The 24516-nt window shown below is 42.2% G+C and overlaps 1 protein-coding gene, 2 long non-coding RNA genes and 1 other non-coding gene across 4 annotated transcripts in view; 1 reads left to right on the plus strand and 3 right to left on the minus strand.

Annotated features, from left to right (window-relative positions):
* CNTNAP2 (contactin associated protein 2) overlaps positions 1-24516 on the plus strand; it is a 1071500-nt gene that overhangs the window by 562904 nt on the left and 484080 nt on the right. The window lies entirely within an intron of this gene.
* LOC150002305 (U2 spliceosomal RNA) lies at positions 4029-4210 on the minus strand. The gene has a single exon (XR_016513199.1). It is a non-coding gene; the product is annotated as a U2 spliceosomal RNA (small nuclear RNA).
* Positions 4551-5795, minus strand: LOC150002306 (uncharacterized). The gene is made up of 2 exons (XR_016513154.1): positions 5047-5795; positions 4551-4817 (listed from the first exon to the last, which is right to left on the minus strand). It is a non-coding gene; the product is annotated as an uncharacterized LOC150002306 (long non-coding RNA).
* On the minus strand, positions 11383-11918 carry LOC150002307 (uncharacterized). The gene is made up of 2 exons (XR_016513155.1): positions 11879-11918; positions 11383-11649 (listed from the first exon to the last, which is right to left on the minus strand). It is a non-coding gene; the product is annotated as an uncharacterized LOC150002307 (long non-coding RNA).

Genomic DNA, 24516 nt, shown 5'->3' on the forward strand with positions numbered 1-24516 from the left:
CAAATAAAACGTCATTTTATACGGTTGTAGCAATAGCAGTTTGCAGGAATCGAGAAGATCAACTTTACTCAGGAAGGTAAGTCAAAAACAAAGATCTTTGTTGTTTAAAAAAAAAAAAAAGTAGATACCTTTATTACACATTTTAACCAAGAGGGCTTGTACCTACCAGATTCAGACTTACTGGCTCAGAGGTCTGCCTAAAGGGAGCCATCTCTACTGACCCAGATAAGAACAGCCGTATCCATAACCTTAGAAAAGCTGCATAATAAATAGTTTTATCACCCTGTCATTATTATTTTTCAGTGGTATTTCTTTTTTCACTCTTACAGTTGAATCAAATCCCATCACCATGCAAAGTAAAGGTAAAGAAGCTCACAGAAATCAAGTTGAGGGGACTCATTTTTATAGAATTGCATACAAATGAAACAATACATAAATTTTACTTCTTTTTTTAAAAGATTTTATGTATTTATTTTTAGTGAGGGGCAGGGAGGGAAAAAGGGAGGGAAACATCAATGTGTGCTTGTCTCTTGTGCGCCCCCAACTGGGGACTTGGCCCACGAACCAGTCATGTGCCCTGACTGGGAATCGAACTGGTGACCCTTTGGTTCACAGGCAGGTACTCAATCCACTGAGCCACACCAGTCAGGGCCATAAGTTTTATTTCAAAGCCTGTATGCTTTCCAAGATGTTATTTTCCCACCAGTGAATGATAAAACTTGTCTAAAATACTAAGTCACCAATGGTAGCTGGATTCTATTATCCTGTTGTGTTTGCTTATGATTTACCAAAACCAGCCACTGGGTGGTTTGTATGACAATGAGTAATATTGTAAAGTGTTAGTACACCAGGAATGCCATACTCTGGACATTTCCATACATTGGTTCATTCAGTCCACCCCCAAAAGTTTGTAAGTTATACATCACTATTTCCAATTTACAGTGATCCCTCACTTATCGCGGGTATTACGTTCTAGACAGCCCCTGCCCCCCGCGGCGAAAGGTGAAAATCTGCGAAGTAGGAACCTTACATTTATTTTAGTATTTACTGTACAGCACCGCAAAATCCCATGATATAGCGAAAAATCCACAATAAATAATTAAACATAATATTTTTAAAAATCCCGCGATACAGTGAGGCCCCAATAAGTGAACCGTGAAATAGAGAGGGACTGCTGTAACTTAAGAAACTTAACTTCAGAAGGGTTAATTAAGTCACAAAAGGAAAAAACAGCAAATACTGTGTTGAGAGTCCAACACAAGATTGAAATCTAGGTTTATATGCCTCTAGACCTCATGTGTTTTCAACCAAATGTTAAAAATAGGGAGGGAGAGAGAAAGGGAGGGAGAGAAAGAAAGAGAGAAAATGGGTCACCTAATAAGCTAATCGGTTGGCAAATTTTTCCTCTCTTCCTTTTCTTTCCTTCTAGACTGCAGAATTACTGTGGGCTTTCAGCATAATTAAAAATGAAAGCTGAAGCCTTTCTGTTCAGCCACAGGCCTGAAGAGACTTTTATAAAAGCTCATTTTGAATTCCTACCTTCCCCCACCAAAACAGTTCCAATTTGGCCCTAACAAGTTTATTAAAAAATATGGTTTAAGTGACAATATTTTCGGAACCATATTGAAGAACATTTGATGGGAAAGAAATAAAAAACGTGCCTCTCTTTCTATAGAGCTCTTGACTTTCATGTTTTTTAATATCAAGGTACTCCAAATAGAGCAGGTGCACTGTATATTGATGAAACAGGAAAATGTTGCAAAAGGTTATCTACTTCTTTTCAGACATAATATATGAAACAAAATGATGTTTTCTTTTTCCTTTTTTAAAAACCTTTTCAGAAGGACCCGAAGCCTAATGTATGCAGCCTGCTCCGTGTTGCATTGTTCCCTTATCAATTTGCTGTTGACACTTTGTTCAGAAAACCTATTAGAAAGAGGAAGGAGGGGGGGCTGCTGGTGGGTGGCAGTACCCCAGGGCAGGCCTAGGACACACAGTACCTGTCGAGATTTATTCTCTTAGGAGACAGCACTGTTTTCCTTCAAAAGAATAAAATAGCTCTGTTTGCTCTTGTAAGTGGGGGGCAGAGAGGGCGGGAAGAGGCGGCCCCACACTGGGTAACAGGAGGGAGGGGACTTAGCATGCAGTGGTGGGGTAGGGGCTGGGCAGGAGGGGGAGGCCTACAGGAGGGTGGGAAGACAGAGCGCGCTCCGTGGTTCTGTCCAGCCAGACTGTTGAGTGCATTCAGTATCTCAGAATTTGTCTAAAAATCGTATTAACCTGGTTAGCGCAAATATTAAAGTCAATTCACTTTCCTTCTCAGAAGGCAACCATGTAAAGGTTTCTAGAAACCAAAAAAAAAAAAAAACACATTTATTCTGTTTCATTTCAAAACGTCAGAATGGTCAGGTGATCAAAGCAAGAGTATAGGAGGGCCAATGAACCTGAGTGCTTTCAAGGACAGAGAGAGGCTGCAGCTCTACTAACCAAGTTAGGAGTTTGCCTAAAGAGAACTGGTAGAATAATGTCTAAGGTTTTGAGGTCAAAATAGGAAGTATTCATGGAACGATGTCAACCAAAGCTGAGAGGTGCGCCTTTGGGTTCTTCCCAAATGCGCAGTCATTGCAGAGTCTCGTGGACATTCACAAGTGACTTGAATTTTAGGATCACCAGGTATATATCATCCAGACTAACAGCAGGCCACAAAAAGGTGCCTTAATGTAGTAGATAATTTTAAGATTAATATTTGGCTTTGGGATTTTTTGTAATTCATTAGATATGAGTGTAACCAGTATCTAAAAATGCATTGTAAACACGATAATGAAGTTAGAAGATATTCAATGAAAATGACTTGTTTCCCTCCTTCTATCCATAGCAATTTCTTCCATTCTTGGAATACTGTTCATATTAAGCAAAACACCCACCATGTGTGAGTGCGTGTGTGTGTGTGTGTGTGTGTGTGTGTTATATACATAACTTTCACTCATTGGGGTATGTGCCACTGTATATGGTCCTCTGATAATGTAGTGTATCGATATGTTTTAAATATGTACATGACACACACACACACACCCCTTCCATGAATCTGAAAATAACCTACCCAAGCAGATCCCTCCATTCAAAATGTTCCTGAAATGAGAAACTGGTTAGTTCTGATGGATTTCCATGCCGTGTGGCCCAGACTTCTTGAAAGGAACACTGCGCAGAGCTTATTTAAAATGCAAACAAATTAAATTACTTATATGAAAGATGTCTTTGCTCTTAAATTTGAAAACAACATTGTGGGGAAAATAATCAGGCTGCAGACAACTAAGAATTGACTGTAATTTACTAAATCATTAACGACAAGTGAATTCAAGATTAAAAGTGACCAAGGCGGGAAAAATTAAAACTAAATGTAACTTGATAACAATCCTGCTGAAACCATAGTATTTTATCAGGAACAGTATTGAGGAGTTGCCATTCTTCAAATATCAAATATAGCAGCTAAAGATTTAAGGCAACATAGAATAAAAACCCATCTGGGATAAAATAGTCTAGAACTGTATAAACATTTTTTAATGGATTTTTCACTACCACTCACTATTGCTTTTGTATGATTGGGTTGGCCAAAAGTCTGTTTAGTTTTTCCATAAAGCAAAAGACACATTTTTCATTTTCACCAATAACTTCATTGATTTGGATATTTTCACTGCGTTGGCTAGCTCCCACGGGACTGATGTTGATGGTTCTCAGCTCATGTCTCGATTTGATCGCTCTTAGCTTCAACGGGTCTACCTGACCGTGGAGCATTGTCCAGAGAGAAATCTCCAGCACGAAACTTCACAACCCACTGCGGCCATATTCAGTCGGTCACAGCACCTTCTCCATACCCGGCACCAATCTTCTCTCGCGTTTCAGTTAGGTTTTTTCTCTCTTGAAATAATAAAGTATAATAAGACAAAAATGTGTGTTTTCTTCCATCTTCAATATTAAAATAGCTGCACAAAAATTCACCAATTTTGGTAAGTTTTTTTTTTTTTTTTTTTTTTTGGTGCACCATTCCCGGAAGTACTGCAATACTGGGTCGATGTGCAGAGTGGGTGGAGCAAGCCCCTATTCCATCTCCCAGCTCAAAAAACTCATTTAATACAATGTCCTTGGATAGAGGATGTATCAGATATTAAACTGATAAGAACAGATACTACACTTGATCTTACCGAGAAGCAATAAGTCGTTATTGTTTTTAATGCACGCTGATATGCCAGCTTTCACAACACAATCTACATCATTGTTTCAAATGACGTTCAGACAGCTGAGTTTTCCGCAGTGGCAGTACTGTAGCCAATGAGGTTTATCTGGGGCACGCTCATTGCTGATTGAAGTTAAAGACAACTAAGCACTAAATGACTGTTTTGGCCAACCCAGTAGAGTGGATATCACCTTCACATACGACGATGCAACTCAAGTAAAATGTATAGAACATGTGCAGGCGTGGCTTAGAGAAATAAAAACAGCAAATGATCTTGTTACGGCTACATAGGCGAGATTGAACACTCTCAAGCGGTGTATAAAGTTAAGCAAAGGATTTTTAATATTGGCCAGGAGTTGGGCAGACCCTGAGCAGGTCTCTAACATGCTCCAACCTACAATGGAGTCTAAACGCTGGGTTTTTATACTGGTGCAGTCTCTTTGTTTCTTCTTTGGCGGGAAACAGCCTTAGGAAGAGGGGGCTGCGCAGGACTGCAGGAATGTCTTGGCAGTAACAGGAACAGAAATTCGCAAGGCTAAAGGTTATCTTCGACGGCAGCATAGCTCTTCAGCCAGGGACGAACTCCCTGTGAGGCAATTTATTTTCAAAGGGCTAGACATTCTGCAAAGCACAACCTTCACAAATGTTATAAACCAGACACAAGCAAGCAAATGGGAGGTGATAGAGGCTGAAGTCCTTTTAGCTTGTAAATCACTAATTGCTATAACACTCCTTCTTACATTCCTTTTTCCAAGGCCTTTTAGCAAGTCCTTGCTACTTCTTACAAAGAACATTTAAAGCCCTTACATACTTACATATTGAAACTTTTTACAGGGAATATTTGGTGCCCCTACATAATCCCCCCTCTAGTCCCTGGACTAAACCTATTAGGTACGTCTAGGGACTATAAGTAGGGTTTTTAAACCCTGGTTTTCAGGAGGGGCTTAGTAGCAAGGATAAGGAGTTGGGTATTTATAATGCTAGCTTTCAGGAGCTGCAAGGAAGAAATTAAGTTTTCAGAAACAAATGATAATGAGTATACAACATCCCAAAACTAAAAGGGACACAGCAAAAGCAGTTTTGAGAGGAAAGTCCATAGCAATACAGGCCTACCCAAAGAGGATAGAAGAACTCCACACAAAAATTTAACCCCACAGCTACAAAAACTAGAAAAACAATAATAAACAAAGCCCAGAGCAAGCAGAAGGAAGGAAATTATTAAGGTTAGAGCAGAATTAAATGACACTGAGACTAAACAAACAACTTAAAAGATTAACAAAAGCAGGGGCTGGTTCTAGGCTTATAAAGAAAAAAAGAATCCAAATAAACAAAATTAGAAACAAAAGAGGAGATATTATGACCGATAACACAGAAATACAAAAAATTGTAAGAAATTACTATAAACAACTATATGGCAAGAAACTTGACAACCTAGATGAAATGGACAAATTTCTAGAAACATATAATTTTCCAAAACAGAATTAAGAAGTAGAAAGTCTTAACAGACCAATAACAAAGAAGGAAATTGAAACAGTAATCAAAAATTTCCCGGCATACAAAAGCCCTGGACCGGATGGCTTTACAGGCGAATTTTACAAAATATTTAGGGAAGAACTAACTTCTACCCTTCTCAAACTATTCCAAAAATTCAAGAAAAGGGAAAAATTCCAAACTTTTTCTATGAAGCCATTATTACCTTAATTTCAAAACCAGGTCAAGACATAACAAAGAAAGAAAACTACAGGCCAATATCGCTAATGAACATAGATGCTAAAATTCTGAACAAAATATTGGCAAACAGGATCCAGCAATACATCAAAAAGATTATACACTACGATCAAGTGGGATTCATCCCAGGGACACAAGGATGGTTTAATATTCGCAAATCAATAAATATAATACATCACCTAAACAAAATGAATGACGAAAATTACATGATCATATTAATAGATGCAGAAAAAGCATTTGATAAAGTACAACACCCATTTATGATGAAAACCCTTAGCAAAATGGGAATAGAGGGAGCATACCTAACATAATTAAGGCTATATATGAGAAACCTGAAGCCAACATTCTACTCAATGGACAAAAACTGAAAACATTCCTTCTGAGATTAGGAACAAGATAAGGATGTCTACTTTTTTTCCTTTTTTTTTTAAAACAGTGTTGGAAGTTCTAACTACAGCAATTAGACAGGAAGAAATTAAAGACATTCAAATTGGTAAGGAAGACAAAACTGTTACCACTTGCAGAAGACACGATAGTATACATAGAAAACCTTACAGACTTTACGAAAAAACTACTTGACCTAATAAATGAATTTGACAAAACAGCAGGGCACAAAGTTAATATTCAGAAATTAAAAGCGTTTCTATATACCAACAAAACATTAGAGATAGAAACCAGAAAAAAATTCCATTTACTATAGCAACAAGAAAAACAACAGTATTCAGGGATAAACTTAACCAGAGGCAAAAGACCTGCACTCGGAAAGCTACACAACCCTGAAGAAAGAAATTAAGAAAGACACAAATAAATGGAAGCATACGCCACATCCACGGATGGGAAGAATTAACATTTCCAAAATGTCCACATTATTTAAAGCAATTCATAGATTCAATGCAATTTCTATTAAAATACCAGCAACATATCTCACAAACCTAAAGCAAACACAATTTAATTTAGCAGACATTTGTTAAGCACTTGCTATGTGCCACGCATTGTAGATTCAATGATTAATAAGAAGAGCAAATGGAATGTTAGCAAGATGATGGAAAACAAATTTCCAGACCCTTATGGAAACATTAAATTAACAACTAGGAACTGACTAAAATAAGTTTTTACAGCTTTGAAAACTAGTCAAAGATTAATAGCAATTAAGGAAATGACCAACAAAGAAAGCACTACATTCAAAATGATAGAAAATTTTATGGCACTGTACTTATTTTTGCCTTACCCTTTTTTTTCAATGTAGTGCAGTATACTTGGGAGGAATTAGCCTAATTCCCAGTTTTTTTTCTTTTCTTATAAGGAATGTCTGAAGCCCCTGTATAATTCCCCTCCTTAGACTTAAGACCCTTTATAATCTTATAAAGGACAATGGGCGAAGGTCTCGTGCTCTTCTAGCTGCTTCAAGCTGAACATGGTCGTCGTCCTACCTACCCTTGGGTCTAGGAATTTCTAATAAGAGTGGGGGTGGAGGGGAGTGCGGCCCTCCCTTATGGGGAAGGATTTTGCAGAGTCCAGGTCAGTTGGCTGTCCCCGGGCAGCGGCATTCTTGGTTTCCAAGGGCTGGCACTGTTGGACAAATTGACATCCTTGTCATATTCTGGAGGCAACAGATTTGGCAACAGGGTTAAAAGGCATAATTTAACCCACAACCACTAGATGACAAAAGACAGAGATTAATTTTTCAATGTCCCACATTAGGAAAAGAAATGGCTTCTTTGGAGGAAGGTGTGCAGGGCATGTCACACCTGTCCAAAATTCCTTTTCTCGCTATACTTATCTAGGGCTGAGGGAAATATTTTAGGTTTTTCCCCCCTCTCAGACCTTTAGGCCCTTTTTGTCCAAGTCATTAGGATAGAAAAGAGAAATAAGTTTTTAAAGTGAAGCTCACAGACTACCCCATACTTTACCAACCCAACCACTTAGTTCAGCCAAACCGTCGAGTCTTAGGAGGAGGCACTGCAGATGGGCTTCTTAAGTGAGGCCTATAAATACAATTACTCAGGTAATGAGACCATAAGCTTATGCCCTATGAAAACAGAAAGAACACACATGTTAATTCACACAACACAATTCACAAACCAGTCTCCAAATCGGAGAGACTGTCTTATTGGGAAGACATCCAGTTGCAAGGCACTTGACATTCTTCTTGCCTGTAAATTAAGCATCCTTGATAATGTCACTGACCTGGTTTAACTTTTAAGTGAAGACAAACTTTATAGACAGTTAGCTGCACTGAGCATTGCGATTTTCCTTGAGTCACGATTTTTCTCCTTAAGATTACCCTCCTTGTTATTAAAGGAACTGCATTAAATACAGTTTTAATTTAGCCTGTTCATTTGCATAAACACAACAAGAGCAGTGATTGACCACATATGATTTTTAAGTCTACTTTGCTGGAACTTATACAAGGAACCTTCATGCTGACTATTAGTCTGCCCACTAGGGCACAGAAGCTGAGCCACACACCTGCCATTCAGCCTTGCCTGTAAACACCTGCTTTTCCCAAGTCCTTTGGATTTTTCATTGTGCCTTGAGGTTCCTTCTAGCCATTTTTCAGGAAAGCAACCTTCGTTCCTTCCCTGGAAAGACTGCCATGAACCGCACAACCAACCAAGGTGTCAGGCCTTTTTTCTCATGGGCTTTTCTTAGCTTCAAAAGTTAAATCCAGTTCCTTAGGGCTTCCTGGTAACAACCAGAGCCTAAGCATGCCTCTTTCAGGCATATTATTCCAGTCAAAGTCTTGGTTAACAATACCTTTATTAACAACTGGTCTTTTTAGTTTTATGCAAAGAAACCTAATGTCATTACTTACTTCTTTAAATTGCCAAATTCTGGAGGGATCAGGTAGGGAGAAAAATATACAGTGTGAAGGAAAATCCTTGTCCTTCTAATATTTACTAAAACTGCATTTCCATGCCTTATACTTTCTTTTGTTCACTTTCCTACATGTGAAGTTTTCTTTTTTTTTTTTCTTTTTAACTCTCTCTGGGAAACCTCAATTTTCCTTTCAGATTATATGGCTAATACTAATACAGAGAATTCTAGACCTTTTCTACGTCCCCAATGGCTAATGTCAATTCCAACACTGGGAATTCCAAATGACCTTTCATAGGTCCCAAGGCTAAATGCCAATACAGAGGTACAGTAACCATACAATTAGACCACAAGTAGTTGAGGTTTCCTTTCCCCAGGTTTAAAAACTTTCACAACCTTTTTATACATTTTTATGACTTTCCACAGACCTTCTGCAACATTCACAAACTTTCCATATATTTACCCATTCAGATTTAACCATAATCCATTTCCAATTCTTGTTCTTTTCCACACTGTAAAGGACTCTACTCAAACTCAGTATTTAGCAGCTAAAATTTCCCTAGATTTGTAGATATTCTGCAGTTTTCTGAAGCTTCCTGCTTCTTCTTCTTCTTCTTTTCTAACATACACTTTTGAGCTTTCCTGAGAAGTTTTTCAATTGTTTTATTTGGCCTATTACTATTCTATTTAGGATTTTATTGGGAACCTTTTGTTTGGCCAGGACAATTCCCTGACCAGGAGGATGCTTGCATTTTTTTATATTCTTATAGCAGCCCACCTGATTATTCCTCTTTCTTTCCTATTGAAGAGGATGTCTAGAATGGACATTAGTTTTATTCATGTGTAACAACACTTTTCCTTAAGATACAGGCACATTCCCCCTGCTGAAGCAGTGAGGAGATTGAAGGCTCTTTAGTTACAGCTTTAGAGGTGTTGCTGATTGGCACCCAAGCAGCTTGCACCAGTTTGAAGAGCGGCCTGAGTTTTAAAAGTGTCACTTTTTTTTTTCCTCCATGTTGGAGAGACAGACATTCTGCTGTTTCTGTAACCTGTAGCAAGGGGATTAGACGGCTGCTTCGCTAGCAAATTTAACATTGTCCCTCCTTGCAGCTCCAGCAGGGAGTATTCAGATGCAAACTGAATTGCTAGAAGTTACCTGGGGTGGAAAGAAATGCTGCAAGCAAGTTCTCTGGGGAAATTTTTAAGGAGCCTCATCCCTCTGGCCAGGGCTACAAGGCAGCGGGAGACAGCACAGAGGGTCCTAGGCTTATTTTTTTTTTTTTTTTTTTTTTTTTTGGGACACTGCCCATATTGATAGCCTTGGTTTTCATGTTCCCCACCCCCTTCTCCTGCGCCTGCAGCTGTTTGAGAGATAGCAATTTGATCTGGGAACCAGGGGCCTTCCCAGATTACAGAATATGTGAAACTAACCCACGTTTGTTTGGCCTTCACTAGCCATCTGCAAGATAATACCTTTTTTTTTTTCCTTCTTCTTAAAAAAAACACTTTTCCCTTAGAAGTGCAGAGCAGGAGCCACTCTTTCAAGGCACAGCTCCCTCCTGCCTTGCTACTTCCCCCAATAACCCTCTCCTTTCTGCTTGTTGCATTTTTGCTTCCTGAGAGACACCATTTTACACTTATAATATTTAGATTTAAAGTACTCCCAAGGGGGGGGTGCTATCCGACCCCAAAAGCAGGCCACTCTGACCTACAGAATGTTTCCAGAGTGCCAGAGTTTATAAAGGGATTTTTGTCCCCGGAACTTGGGGAAATTCTGGAGCACACAGTCAAGAACTGTGGGTGCAGGTTTAGACTGGCGTCCCCTTATGTTGGCTAAGGTGACTGCTACAAACATGCACTTAATTTGGATTACAATTAGGAGCTGGAACACAAGGCACAGGAGCAATTCCCCCCTCACGGCGCAGACAAACACGGGCTGGGAGCTCCCAAAGGAAGCCAAACAAATGCCCGCTTGGCCTCTCCTCCTGCGAGGCTAGAGCCCACTCAGACTCCATAGACCGAAGTTTGTGGAGGCACACAAAAAGGAGGAAATAACTTTTTTTTTACTTAAACCTTAACATTCACTCATACATTCACTCAGAGGTTAAACAATCCCACCCAAACCCCGCCTAGGCTTCTGAGATTAGATGAACAGCATCGGCTACAGGCAGCAGAACCCCAAAACCAAAAGAGCTCTATACAATCCAAATGAAGCTAGCCAAGCCGGCTTCAACAAATTCCCTGTTCGGGAATATGTACCTCTGCGTCCAGAGGACAAAAGAGACCAAGTCTCAGTGGCAGTGGCCCAAGTCCGCTGCCCAAATGGGTTGCCACTCACCTGTCGCCGAGGCTGTCCTCTGTCCTTTGCTTACTCTAGACTGGGCCGTCAGGGCTTCTAGCAGCTCCCGAGTGTCTCCTGAAGGTGCAGGGAATTGCTCCCAATCAGAGCTTGCGGCCGCTGTCCTGCCACACGTCAGCTAGACACACGGGACCGCACGAAGCCCCGGGGGCTCACCGAAGGCGGCACCGCTTTACAGAGGCATCTCGCTGGGGCCTCCAAAATGTTACGGCTACATAGGCGAGATTGAACACTCTCAAGCGGTGTATAAAGTTAAGCAAAGGATTTTTAATATTGGCCAGGAGTTGGGCAGACCCTGAGCAGGTCTCTAACATGCTCCAACCTACAATGGAGTCTAAACGCTGGGTTTTTATACTGGTGCAGTCTCTTTGTTTCTTCTTTGGCGGGAAACAGCCTTAGGAAGAGGGGGCTGCGCAGGACTGCAGGAATGTCTTGGCAGTAACAGGAACAGAAATTCGCAAGGCTAAAGGTTATCTTCGACGGCAGCATAGCTCTTCAGCCAGGGACGAACTCCCTGTGAGGCAATTTATTTTCAAAGGGCTAGACATTCTGCAAAGCACAACCTTCACAAATGTTATAAACCAGACACAAGCAAGCAAATGGGAGGTGATAGAGGCTGAAGTCCTTTTAGCTTGTAAATCACTAATTGCTATAACACTCCTTCTTACATTCCTTTTTCCAAGGCCTTTTAGCAAGTCCTTGCTACTTCTTACAAAGAACATTTAAAGCCCTTACATACTTACATATTGAAACTTTTTACAGGGAATATTTGGTGCCCCTACAATCTGAGGAGGACAAATATAACTGAGGTTATATATGGAGGAGAAAGGCCTATAAAAATGAGTCCTTGAGAAAATAATGGTGCGTTGCCTTGGAAATTTCACTTTTAATGAGAAAATAGAAAAACAATGAAATCGGGCTTCACGGATATGAGAAAGGATTGAGTGGAGATTTTAGCTAAAGCAACTCCTTCACGTAGGGTAGATGAAATGCCTAGAAGTTTTGGAATGGAAAAGAAACTCAGCTTGCTGAATCCCGGTCTGGTGGCTGAAATTACATCACATGAAGATGTCTTGAGGGCTGTCTCTCAAGATACCTGACATCACCTCAATGAGTTTCCTGCGATTCGAAGTCACGGTCTTCTGATAGAACTTGATCTATGAGCACACTGTGGTTTGATCTCAAATATAATCAGAGTCAGCAAGATGGAGATCTGCAATCAAAATGCCACTATATTATTTTAAAATGAGAAGAGCGTTTGCTGACAGGACAGGATGGTCTGGCTGGCACATTCTCAGGCAGACAAGGTATACGGAGAGCCAAGTTACAAACCAGGATGCCGTTGTATCGATTTGTCATGAAAAACTGTTAATGCTGGAGAGACTGAAGAATTCTGTTCTCCACCCTGCCAGACCTTTCCCTGTAGGGTCAGCATCCTGGGAGCCAAATTAGCCTCGGATGCCTGCTTTTGGAGCATGAAGTCAGAGCACTGGGAGCAGATGATGATTTGAGAGTTAGGGTCTATTCCCTAAATGGGCCATGGACCTCCCTTGTTAGGCTGTACTTGCAGACAAAGTTTCCTCTCCTCTGGCCTCCCCATTGAGCGATCTTCCCAGCTTCCCTCTGACCCAGACCTGGATTATTCCGCTCTGTTAGCATAATCAACCAGACTACATTGGGGTCTTGCTGGCCCGGGAGCCATTTAGTCTCTTTGTGGTCATTTTGTTCCAAAGCTTTGGGTAAGTGTTGATATTTTAGTTGAACCTGCAGAGGAGAATCTTATTTTTAAATTACGTCAGCGAAGCCCCCAGGACCCCCAACATGGACAGCCTAACACAACTGAGACAATTGCTCAGAGTTCTTTCCAAGCCTATGTTTTGATGGGGAAAATGGTTCTCACCCTATTTTATTGCACACAGATAACTGGATTTCCTTTTCAAAAAACAGGAAAGACAAAGAAAATGAAAACCACATAGACTTAGTAGATGAGGCCTACACATCACTAAATCTTTAATGTTTTGGGTTTGTTTGTTTTTTTCAGTGCTGAGAGGGGGGAAAATGATACATGTTTGCATTCATTCCCACGGAGCCTGAATTTTGGTTCCCCATGGGGACCAAAGGGAATATGCAGATGTAATACTTTGCTTCTTAGTAACTTTTAGAGATATTGTCATCATTTTCTTTGTATTAGAGCTTCCACTTTTGAGTTGACGGAGAAGAGGAAGAAATATTGGCTCAGCCAAAAATAACAGTCTTATGACACGGGAAACCATTTACTTCCTGGAATCTTTCGTGATAACAAATACTACCAAGATGAAACATTTCTCGGATACATGGACCTTGTCCTTTCTCTGTGCTATTGTTAAAATTACTAAATGCAAGCCATGTGTATTTTGCATGGAATGCCACTGGAAAGCTGTTATACAATATTTTAAAAAAATAGATAGCAGAAGAAATAGACATGACTGAGAGTAATACAATTAATTTATAGCCAGATATATTAAGTTTAAGATTGACAGCAGATTTGCCCCCGGGAAGGAAAAGGAGAGAACAGAATGGACCTTATTTTAAAGAACTCCGGAAGCCTGCCGGGATGTTGCCTAATGAGGTGATGTAATACAAAACATCACTTGCTACATTTGCATAATGCCTTTTTTCCCCCACGAGATTGCTTTGAAAGAATAACAAAGAAACGGAAATGAGGTGGAAAACAGAAGAACAAAACACAAATATTGTCTCAGCGTTTGCAAATAATAAAAATAGCTTCCTTCCCTCTGATTCGTTAGTACTCCTGAGAGCCCACCTGGATGCTTTCAGAATGTAAAATGATACTTAAGTTAATGAATGCATTGGAATTTAGATTTCTTTATAACTGTGCCGCTCGCATAAATAACACTCACGTCTGTTTCCGACTCACGTGAAGCCACGGTGCTGTGAGTGACAGCGGGTTCCGCAGGACCAGACAGACTCCCATGAGCAGCTTTAATTTATGCACAGACTGTTAGGGTGAATGAGCCAGCCCTTACCGAGACTGTTCAAACAGGTCTCTCTTTTGGCTTTTATTCCCTTCATTTTGCACCAATTTCTCCCCTTTTGGTGGCGACTGTTCTTGGCCTGTAGGTAGGAACCTGGTTTCCGACCAGCTCTGCTTCTGCAAAGAGGAGCAAGATGGGCGCTCTAACTGTTAGATGGCTCTGACAGTGCCAGGGCCCGTGACCTCTCTCTCCTGTCGCTGCTCTCTTCTGGGTTCCGCGTGTGCTCGTCCCCTCGCTTTAAAACCCTGTCTCCAGAGACGGAGAAGACTCTGCTGCCAGACGAGTTACAGCCGTGGCTCAGTGAAATCTTGGTACGAGGAGGTTTTCGTTCCTGCACTACCTTGTCTGTACAGTTTTGCATTTAAGAAATCTTCACATTTAATTGGGAAGTTGCTCGTTGATTCCTTCATTTTTTTCACGCAGTCTCTGAACCAGTGTTTACTGAGCATCTACTCTCTTTAAGGTACTAAATCAATTTCCATTAGAGGTTAAACATGACTAAGGCCTGGGCCCTTAAGGCAGTGATGCCCTAGTAAAGATGTTTGTAACAGCTCCCTCAAGAGAGTAGGAAGGCGGATGGCTGAGGCTCTGAAATCACCTCATTGTACCTGACATTGGCCCTAAAAAAATCCTTTGTTGAGGTCAGGGTTAGGGTGAGAGGTGAGAGGAAGGGGTGAGACACGTGGAGCCGTACACTCTTCCCCGCGGCCCCCAACAAACACACGCAGTAAAGGCAAGTGCCTATCCCCAGGCTCCGGTCTTCAGGGCGACGCTGTTCTGGCTGCGCTGGCCATGAACCTGGTATAAGCCCATGTCCTGGTGATGTCTGCATCTCTCCCAGGCCCCGTTCCTGTCCCGGTCCCTGCCCGCCTCTCCCAGCCACATCCTATAGACATCATCCTCCGGCGAATGGAGCCCCTAACGTCCATCGTTCCGGGGTTTCCTCTCCCTCTGTCTCAGGAACCCACGTGTTTTTATTGCGTATTTGATGTCATTTTTCTTTCTGTAACTTCTCTCTTCTGACATTCTTGCGTTTTAACTTTAGGCCCTATGGGCTTATTTCTGGAAACCGTTGTGGCCCGAGAGGTGTTCCGTGAAGCTCAGCAAAGGTCAGCTCCCCTGTCTGACCTAGTCCTCGCTGGCTCGGGCGACCTCGCCGACATCTTTAGGAGTAGAATTTAGCGGGGTGTGTGCTCCTGCTGAGCGCTGGGAAAACGACTTCTGCTTTGACCTTTCCAGCCCAGCTGTTTTCTCTGATGAGCGCTGCTTGATATGAGCACCCTCTGTTCTCTGGCCTATACGGTGACATCACAGTACCCTATGGAAAGGTTTGACTTACATCCTGGTCACCAAAGTCCTTTGTCCTTCACATTCGTGTCACTCATTTAAGTACCAAAACCTTCTCCTTACATGGTCTGCCATCCTACCCTCTCAGGAGATGCACCTGAGTCCTGGCGCTCTCGTAGACTTGCAAGAAATGCCAGCTCTTTCTTAGAGAATCCAATGACAGTTTTCAGCTCATCTCCTAATAATGCCCAGATGGTATATATGTTAATTACAATAAATACACAGAGCCCCCAAACCTGATTTCTTGCAGGTAAATGCAGTATCAGACATTTTTACCAGTTAAGAGCCTCCGCTCCTCAAAGACCCTTTGTCTTTTACCAACTGTGCTCCTGGTTCTGTATCTCCATCCCAGCCTGGAGGACAACATCCCAGCCTCGTCAGGACTCACCGAGCCCGCCGGCGGGATGGCAGACTCCCTGCACCTGCTCTCAAATCGAGGGGTTGACTAACCGTGCATGGAGCTCTGGGCAATAGTTAGAGTAGGAAATAAAATTAGGTGCAGAGGTTAGGCAGGAAATTCAGATAAAACGACTTGGGAAATGTAGCTAAGCAAGATATAATTACCTAACTCGTAATTAGCCCAGAACATCAGGCCCACCATCCCTAAAGGCTTCTTTTCTTTGCAGAGCGATATGTGATACCATCAGGAAACAGATGGGACTTGTATGAGCGTGCGCGTGAGGAATGGACTGTTCTTACCTCAAGAAGCGCCTGCTCAGAATTTGGTTGTAGGATTTCCTACTGACACTAACTCGTTGGCTTCATAGTTCATTATTTCTATGTCTTCCATTCCTTTGGGCCAGTGCAATTTTTTTTATGTTGTAGAAAATTTCAGTAACATTTCTATAAGCCTCTTGGCCTCTGCCATCTTACCACCTAAGACTACCTAGCAAATCGACACAGCCAAGGAAAGCCAACAAACTGGATCAATTTAAATGTGACTGCAACAATTTTTGGTATGTTTTTATTTTAGTCTTTAAAAAGTCTGTGATCTCTCTGAGTTTGTAGAAAAGAGAAGATTGTTCAGGTTGGGAGTTTTGCCCTATTGAGTACTCCTGCTCCAAAAGCCTTTGCAAGTGGCTCTTTAAGTAGCCCTGTTATTGCAAATGTTATTTTTTTAAAAATACAGCTAAGCTACATAAAGTCCCCTTGGTTCCAGGACTGTATTGTGGAGAGGGCGTGACCTGATAGGAGAAGGATTTCTGGCTTCTGTCAACATAATAGGGTTCATGTGATGGGACGTCTAGTAGTTCACTCATTCCCTTGGTCTATAATTTATAGCATCTCAGGGTGTTCAGAGCAACCTGGCCAAGAACTTGCTGCCTGAAGGAGATTGGTTTCGATTGTGTTTCCCTCGTGGAGTGGTACCTGGAATTATTAGGTTGTATACTGTTTGTAATTTTAACCACAAAAGCAGTTTAGCTTTAAAAGCCCTTTATTTCTAAATATAGGTGTGTTTACTTACCCATTCATCCAACCTGCCACTCATTAATTCTTTGTACCAGTATTTCTTCAATCTTGACTCTATGTAAGTGACCTTGCTAAATCCTATGGAGAATAAAAATAAAGTCCAGTTTTCTGTGTCCTAAAATATGTTTAATCACTAAGACATTAGCAGTATTAAACTAATACAAACTTTCCATTTTATTTAGGAGGTAGGACTGCATAATATATATTAATATATAATTTATAGAGATATAATTTTGGAAGTAGTAAACATGATTTCCCGTAATCACTTCTTTAATGGGAACATCTAATATGCCTTAATGCTTGTAACAACTTGGAAGGTATCTGTTCGTAAACCAACCAAGTAGGGTGATTACTCATTTTTGGAATACAGGAACTGAAGTGTTAGATTAGGTCTTCCTAGACTCTTTTATGGTTTAAGATACCTAGTCTGTGGAATTTTGTTATGGAAGTCCTAGAAAATGAACACACCATCTTTCATTCTAGGGATCCATGTACTGTCTTCAAAAAAAACAAGAATAAGAGTCATCATCTGACTTCAAAGCATACAATCTTAGTGCCCAGTTACTAGACCTCTTCCGAGGGGGGCAGCTACTTTGACAGTACTGTGGATAAATAATACCTTATTATTGTTAGAGTTCCTTACCATATACAAAGAAGGAAAATAATGCTTATACAACAGTAACTTTTTGCTAGGCAACTTGATGTTCTCTGTATTTTTGTTCAGCTGTTATGGGTCCAAGAACGGTAGGAGGTAGAGATTGGCAGTCATACTACACGGATGAGAAAATGGGGTCCTGGTGGGTTTGGACACCTTACTAGTGCCCCAAAGATGCCAACTGGCAGAGCCAACGTGCAAATCCACATCCAGACACTGAAGCCCACACCTGGGGACTCCCCACTGGTCATTTCTCAGTCGCCGAGTTCTAAGGCATACCGAAAATGTTTGCTTTTAAGGGAATATCAATGTGTTAGTTGTCACCTAGCTTTAATGGGTCTGCTGGTGACATTGGAAATATAAAGGCAGATTGTCTTTTCTGTGATGACAGCAAAAAATTAACATTTTCATTTTCCCCTCTCTGAGATATGGAGCCAGCAGTTAATGTGGAAGGGACAGAAGCGTGTCTGTGAGGGCTTCCCGTGCTCGTATTAGTGTTTAAACGTCAGAGAACAGGGAGTCCACGACTAGCAGGTTAAGTCGCTCGGCTTGCCTCCCAGAAGGGAGATGATCACTTCCAAAATAATCAGTTATCATGAGCCAATTTTTAGCAGTGAAAGGATATAGGTTTAGTACATTTTATCATCTTATGTTTATATTTTATGTAAAGAACCATTTCAGTAAGAATATTATGTCCTTGTCATATTCCCTGAGAACAAAAATCACCTGTTTATAAGTCGATAGCCATAGGGCCTCACGGTTTTACACGAGTTCCTCACACTCTTTCTTTAATGCTTATGTCAAAGGTTCCCTGAAATCAACACAATGATTGGTTTTCATTTGATGCAACACAAACATACCTCCAGTTTTATTTCTCTGGGGAAAAAAAAAAAAAAACCTTTTCATACTTGGGGAATATTTTCTTAAGGTATAACAGTGTTAATCTAGTTGGACAAAAATTTATTCATCCATCTTACTCATTTCTTCGTATAGTGATTTTTTTCACCACATTCTAATATTTACAATTGTCAAATAATGGTACACGTTTTCAATCGAGTCAGTTTTATTTTTCATTTTATAATTTCAAATTGCCACCCTCATTGTTACTTTCAATTACCTTGTTATTTTCTTAGTGTAGATTTTAGGAAGTTTTATTTCATTTTCTAATATAAGTACAGCGATCCCTCACTTATTGCGAGTATTACGTTCTAGACCCCCCGCGATAGGTGAAAATCCGTGAAGTAGGGACCTTACATTTATTTTAGTATTTACTGTACAGGTCTGCAAAATCCTGCGTTATAGCAAAAAAATCCACGATAAATAATTAAATATAATGTTTTTTAAAATCCCGCTATTCAGTGAGGCCACGATAAGTGAACTGTGATATAGAAAGGGAGTGCTGTGTTGCCATTTCCATGACTCTCATTATAAAGCCCTATTTATTTTTAAGTGAGTGTCACCAAGTAAGAGCCTTGCATTTCTCTTAAATACATGTCTGGCCAAGGAATAAGTACTAAGTGGTTGGAGGGCGTCTGCCAGCTTGGAGAAGATGTTCTGTTGAGATACTTATCTGTGGTAGCAGTGATAGGACAGAAAGAGGATTTTGTTTTTAAAAAATTGTCTTTTGGGGGGAGGGGAGGGCAGGAAGCAGGGTGCCTGGCTACCGTGAAGAGAAAGGTATTTGCTTTCACCCCAGAACACCGTTTTGCCTGCTTCTTAACCTGCCGTGAGAGTGGGTCTGCACCTTCTTACGTAACGTGAAAAATCTGTCTCAAGAATGACAGTCTTGCTGCCTTTGCACCCGTTTGGTTTTTCTGCCACAACTATAAGATTCCTCCTCAGAATCCAGCTCGGCCTTGTTTCTCCTTCTAGATGAAGGCTCGACCACAAAATGGAGACTTCCGACTTGTTACTCTTGTCCTCTCCACCGGGAGGGCCTGGCTTCGGCTCTTTGGTTACCAAGAAATGGCGTTGGATCTGTGCTCTTCACAGGGTGGCTTCCCATCATGCTGAGAATGAAAACCAACATCTTTATCTTGACTTTCCAGGGCCTTTCAGGGCATGGCTCCTGCCTTATCTCTGGTGTCCCTCGTCTGCTGTTCTTTGTGTTGCTGACAAAGCTAGGAGCCACGAAACGGAGGTTCGGATCTGGTCCCGTGCGGCTCTAACCCCAGAGCTCTTAGTCAGTGCCCTGCAGGTTCCTCATGCTCTCCCACACGGTGTATGTGCCAGGTGGCCCACAAGTCGCTCTCCTGGCCCTGGCCCCAACCTCAAACCAACCATCTCCTTGAAGTCAAATGTTGCGAGAGTGTACTATCCACAGAGGTAATGTGTGAAAATTCACAGGCACAAAGCTTCATTGCCTTTCACAACATACATACACCCAGGGAGCCAGACTCACACCAAGGACTAAAATATCACTGTGCCCCAGGAGACCTGGCACCCCGTCCAGAGCCCACTTCCCCAGCGGTAACCACTGTCCTGACTTCCGTAACTGCAGGTGCGCTGTTCTGTTTTTGAACGTGATGGGCACGTTTTGTGTGTCTAGCTTTCCTTCCCCCCGTATCACATGTGGAAGATGCTTCTGTTGTGGAGGTAAGTAGAGTTCATGCTCCTTCCTGTGGCTATGAGTACATTGTAGCTGGGTTTCTGTTTTACTGCGCATGGACATCGGGGTTGTGTCCGGTTTAGAGATGACCCAGGGAGTACTGCCACAGACATCTTGTGTGTATCTTCTGATGAATATAGAAATATATAGATAAAGATACAGATATGTGAGAGAGAGATCTAGAGTCTAGATTTTGACATAGGGCTGCAGGACTTTCTAAGTAATTCTACCAGCAAAATATGAGAGTTCCCCTTCCGTTATACCCGTGCCTGTATTTCTAAGTGTGTCTTTATCGTTTTAGCCATTTTTCTGGATATGTAATGATACCAGCCAGCTCTTTCTAAAAATCATTATTTTTTCTAAAAATAGCTTATTTAAGTTAACTGTAGAAAAGAATAAAACTCATATAAACAAAGGAAAGACATTAATGAAGGTTAGCAAAGCAAACAGAGCTGAGATATTAAAAATCACCTGCAGTTCACCATCCAGAGATAACGGCTAATAACACTGCCAGGGTTACTCTGTTAGACTTTTTCTGTGTTTGTGCTTTGTAATACAGAATATACAGTTATACCTAACTTGGTGTTACTGAACTTAACAAAACGCAGTGAAAAACTTTCAGTACAAATAAATACATTTCTGCAGCATGCATTTCAATGTCTAAATACCATTTTATCAAAAACCTTTATCGTAATGTTGAAGTTAACATCCCTTGACCATAGCTTTACATCGGTCCCTCATTTATTAATTTTCTTAAAATAAAATCCAGACGTGGAATTGCCGTCAAAGGCAGCTTCCCTCGTTCAGGCTTCTGAAGGGTCTTGTCCAGGAACGCTGCACACCAGCCTCACCGGCTGCCGCCTCCTCCGTCTCTGCCTGTGCTGGGTGTGAGAACCCTGACAGAGGTCAGTGTGACCCTCATGCATCGGCGGGCTTTACTGTTAGCAGAGCAATGACTGCAATTCAGCTTGCGCTCAGCTTCCCAGCTCGTCTCCCTGGAGTGTCTCTGGGGCCTGGGCTCACCCCGTCCGTGTCTTTGGGCTCCTTTTGCTTCTTGTTGGCATCGCTTTGACCATGTCTGGGACCCATCTGTTGGGCCCGTCCGTTCTTCTTTCACGCCAGTCCTGCAAGACTTCCTTAGAGCCACAGACTAGACCGTGTCGTCCCCTAAGTACCGCCTTTCCTAACTCACGGCATCAGTTCGGGAAGTGGCGGGGAGCTGCGATTCTCCCCGGATCCCGTCTTTCCGAGGCGGCACTCGTGTTTTCTTATCTGTTTCTTACCTGCTTCTGCTGAGACTGGCTTCTGACTGAAGTGAACGTGGCAATCCGCGGAATACACGGATGACGTGTTACTGAGTACGGAAAGACAGGAAACAGCCGTCTGTAGTTATGAATTTTCTGGGATGTTTTTCCCCTCTGAGTTCTTGGGTCCTCGGGGCCCAAACCCCTCCTCTCTCCTGAATACACGACAACAGCCATAAAGAAGAAGCCGGAGGCCCCCGTCCCAAAGCACAGGGTGTGTGACTGCCCCGGCCTCGGGACGATGGCAGAAAGGAGACCCGGAGGGGGAGCGCACGGAGCCCCGGCCCGGCCTCCTGACCTTGGCTGTCGCGCTCAGAGCCACAGCTGAGAAGCAAGTCCGTCCGCTCCAACCACGGACTCGAGCTGCGTTTTTCTAGTTCCATCCCAGGAAAGCGAGTGTCCAGGGATGCTCACCTGAGAAGACTCACCGCGTGGGTTACCGTGCGCCTTCTAACACGCATTCTGCGTTCCTAAACGTAGGATGCAGTAGAGATTGCGTCCCAGATTGTTCTCCCAGGACAGTCCTGTGAGCGTGTGGAACACTAGCCGCTGCGACGCAGAAGTCAAGTCTGCCACCCTCAGGGCCGGTGCCCACCCCCGGAATTAGACCAAGTCCCCGCGGAACGGAGGGACCGGCCGATGCGGATGGGGCGCCCCAGAGTCCAGGGAACAGCGAGGCTGTGCCGGGAGACGGGCGTTACCGGTTACAGACCGTCTGTTCGCCTTCCTCTCACTAACTGCTGCAGGTTTTATAAGGGGGGGCTGTGTCCTCCCAGGGAGGGACGCCCCCTGGGACTCTGTCTCCCTTTTGCAGAGAATCTCTAGCAAATCAGGTATCAGTCTGAGGGCAGTAAATGCTGGTTTCCACACCCAAGGGATGTTTTTCTTTGAAGATGCACTTTAAAACGTCAGGGTTAAATCACTGAAGGGTCTCCAAAGCGTTAAGTTGGGCTTAATTCCTAGAAAAGGTGATAGAAACGGAAATTATATGTCAAATCTGATTTTTTTTTTCCTGTAGGGAAACTTGCATTATAGGGAGATACAGTCCCTGTTCCCGATACCCCAAAGTTAATAGGAATCAGTGTAAATGATTTACTAGTCAAATATAAGGAACACACAAGACCCTGTTTAACGTTCTAAATTTGAATTATTTAAATAGGATGGCCAACTGTCACAGAAAATGAGATTGATATGATTCACTATCAGAGGCTTATGTATAAAACTCTGGTCTTACCATTTCTAGTTGTCCCCTCCCGCCCTCCGTTTTAAGGTGGGTATGTGGCAAAGCAAAAGCATAGCAGGGAATAACTTTTCGGAGGTTCGTGGAATTCAGGAAGTGCTTCTTGAGAAAATTTGGACTGATTTCTCAGCAGACACTTCTGGAGAGATTTAAAGCTAGTAAGTGACTTTGAGAAAGTTACCCATGGAGCTGCCTTTTAGTATTTTTTTAATATATATTTTCCTGGTAAAATATAGGTATGAGATATATCTCATTTTTAGATGCTCTTTAGGCTTCAAAACAGGGTGCTCTTTCCTCAGCCTTGGGACATCTAAAGCAGACCCTGCCGTTAGGCAAGGCACCACCCTGACTTACAATTCACAAGACCGCTCTTACCTGCATTGATTTTTTTGTAAATTATTTTTTAATCCTTTACAGGGATGCTGCTTCTGTTTCAAAAAATCTCATAGCTTTGGTTTGAATGCAGCTGGATTCAAAGCTACCCAAAGCCAAGTTTGATCCTGAGTCCGCAAAAAGCAAGTCTTTTCATTCCGGCATACATTCTGCACTGGGCCTTATGATAATGGACAGAAACCGTCACTAGAGGCAGCATTTTATTTTTCCTGATCAGTCATATTTATGAAAACGTAATAGGGAGAAGATTCCGATTCCAGACTAGAATCAGTGGATTTCATTCTCCTGCGCATTTGCTGATAGCCAGCAAGGTTAGCAAACAAAGCGCGTGGCGTAAATCTTTGCAATTACTTTTATTCTGTAAATTCCACGTGGGGATGGCTTGCACGGCTGAACGACAGCTCGGCTGCGCTGTTACAGTTCTGCTGTTGAGGTGGTCTTCCTAGAAGGAAGGAGCCAACGTCGTGGGAGGCCAGGAGCTAACGGAAGGCCGTTAGCACGTGGCTCAGTCTAACTGGTAGCAATTGCTGTACATCATCTTATTTAATCTTTGTAACATCCTTACTTCCATTTTTTCAGCCAAGAAAAAAAAAGGGTCTGAGAAGGGGAGAAGGTATCCATGGAGAGGGCAAATCCACGGTCCGAATGATGCTGGAATGCCTCTAAAGCTCACCCTCCGTCCTATAGCAGGCCACCTCTTACTAGCCAAGAACAAATAATCTCATCATTCCACTACTCCTCTGAGAAACTCCTGATGCATCTGCCCCCCTCCCTCGGCTGCCCGCCTTGCGGAGGTCCTGATGAATCTAAATGAACAAGGAAAGTAGAGACAGACTGATGGATGGAGCAGGATAACCACTCAAGGAGTGGGTCAGGAGGTGGAGGAATCAAGCAAAAAGGAAAAAGGATTCATGGCCATGGACCACCGTGTGGTGATGGCAGGAGGCCCGGGGGTAGAAGGGGACAATTAAATAAAGAATAAAAAATAATTAATTAATCAATTAATTAATTAATTACATGCCTGCCGACAATGACTGCAGCCCTAGAGAGGCGTGAGCCGTGGACCCAGAGCCAGTGGGAAGCGTGACCAAGCCTGGAGACAGGGACAGTCACTTTGCGAGACAGGGACAGTCACTTTGCCGAGACAGACCCGCTGAAATGAGGCCATGTGTTCCGCTCATAGTGCGAGTTTAAATGAGCCACTGAAAAAAGCCAGAGAAGTTGGAAGAGATGGGAATCAAAGGAGACCTGCATTTCATTACATCTGTCAAGTAACAAACAATTTTCAATACATGTTAAGTGATATAAAAATCAGTCAAAGCTTTTAAA

The sequence above is a fragment of the Furipterus horrens genome, unplaced genomic scaffold, assembly GCF_987537825.1.
Source record: "Furipterus horrens unplaced genomic scaffold, mFurHor1.1.pri manual_scaffold_9, whole genome shotgun sequence".
Taxonomy (NCBI): Eukaryota; Metazoa; Chordata; class Mammalia; order Chiroptera; family Furipteridae; genus Furipterus; species Furipterus horrens.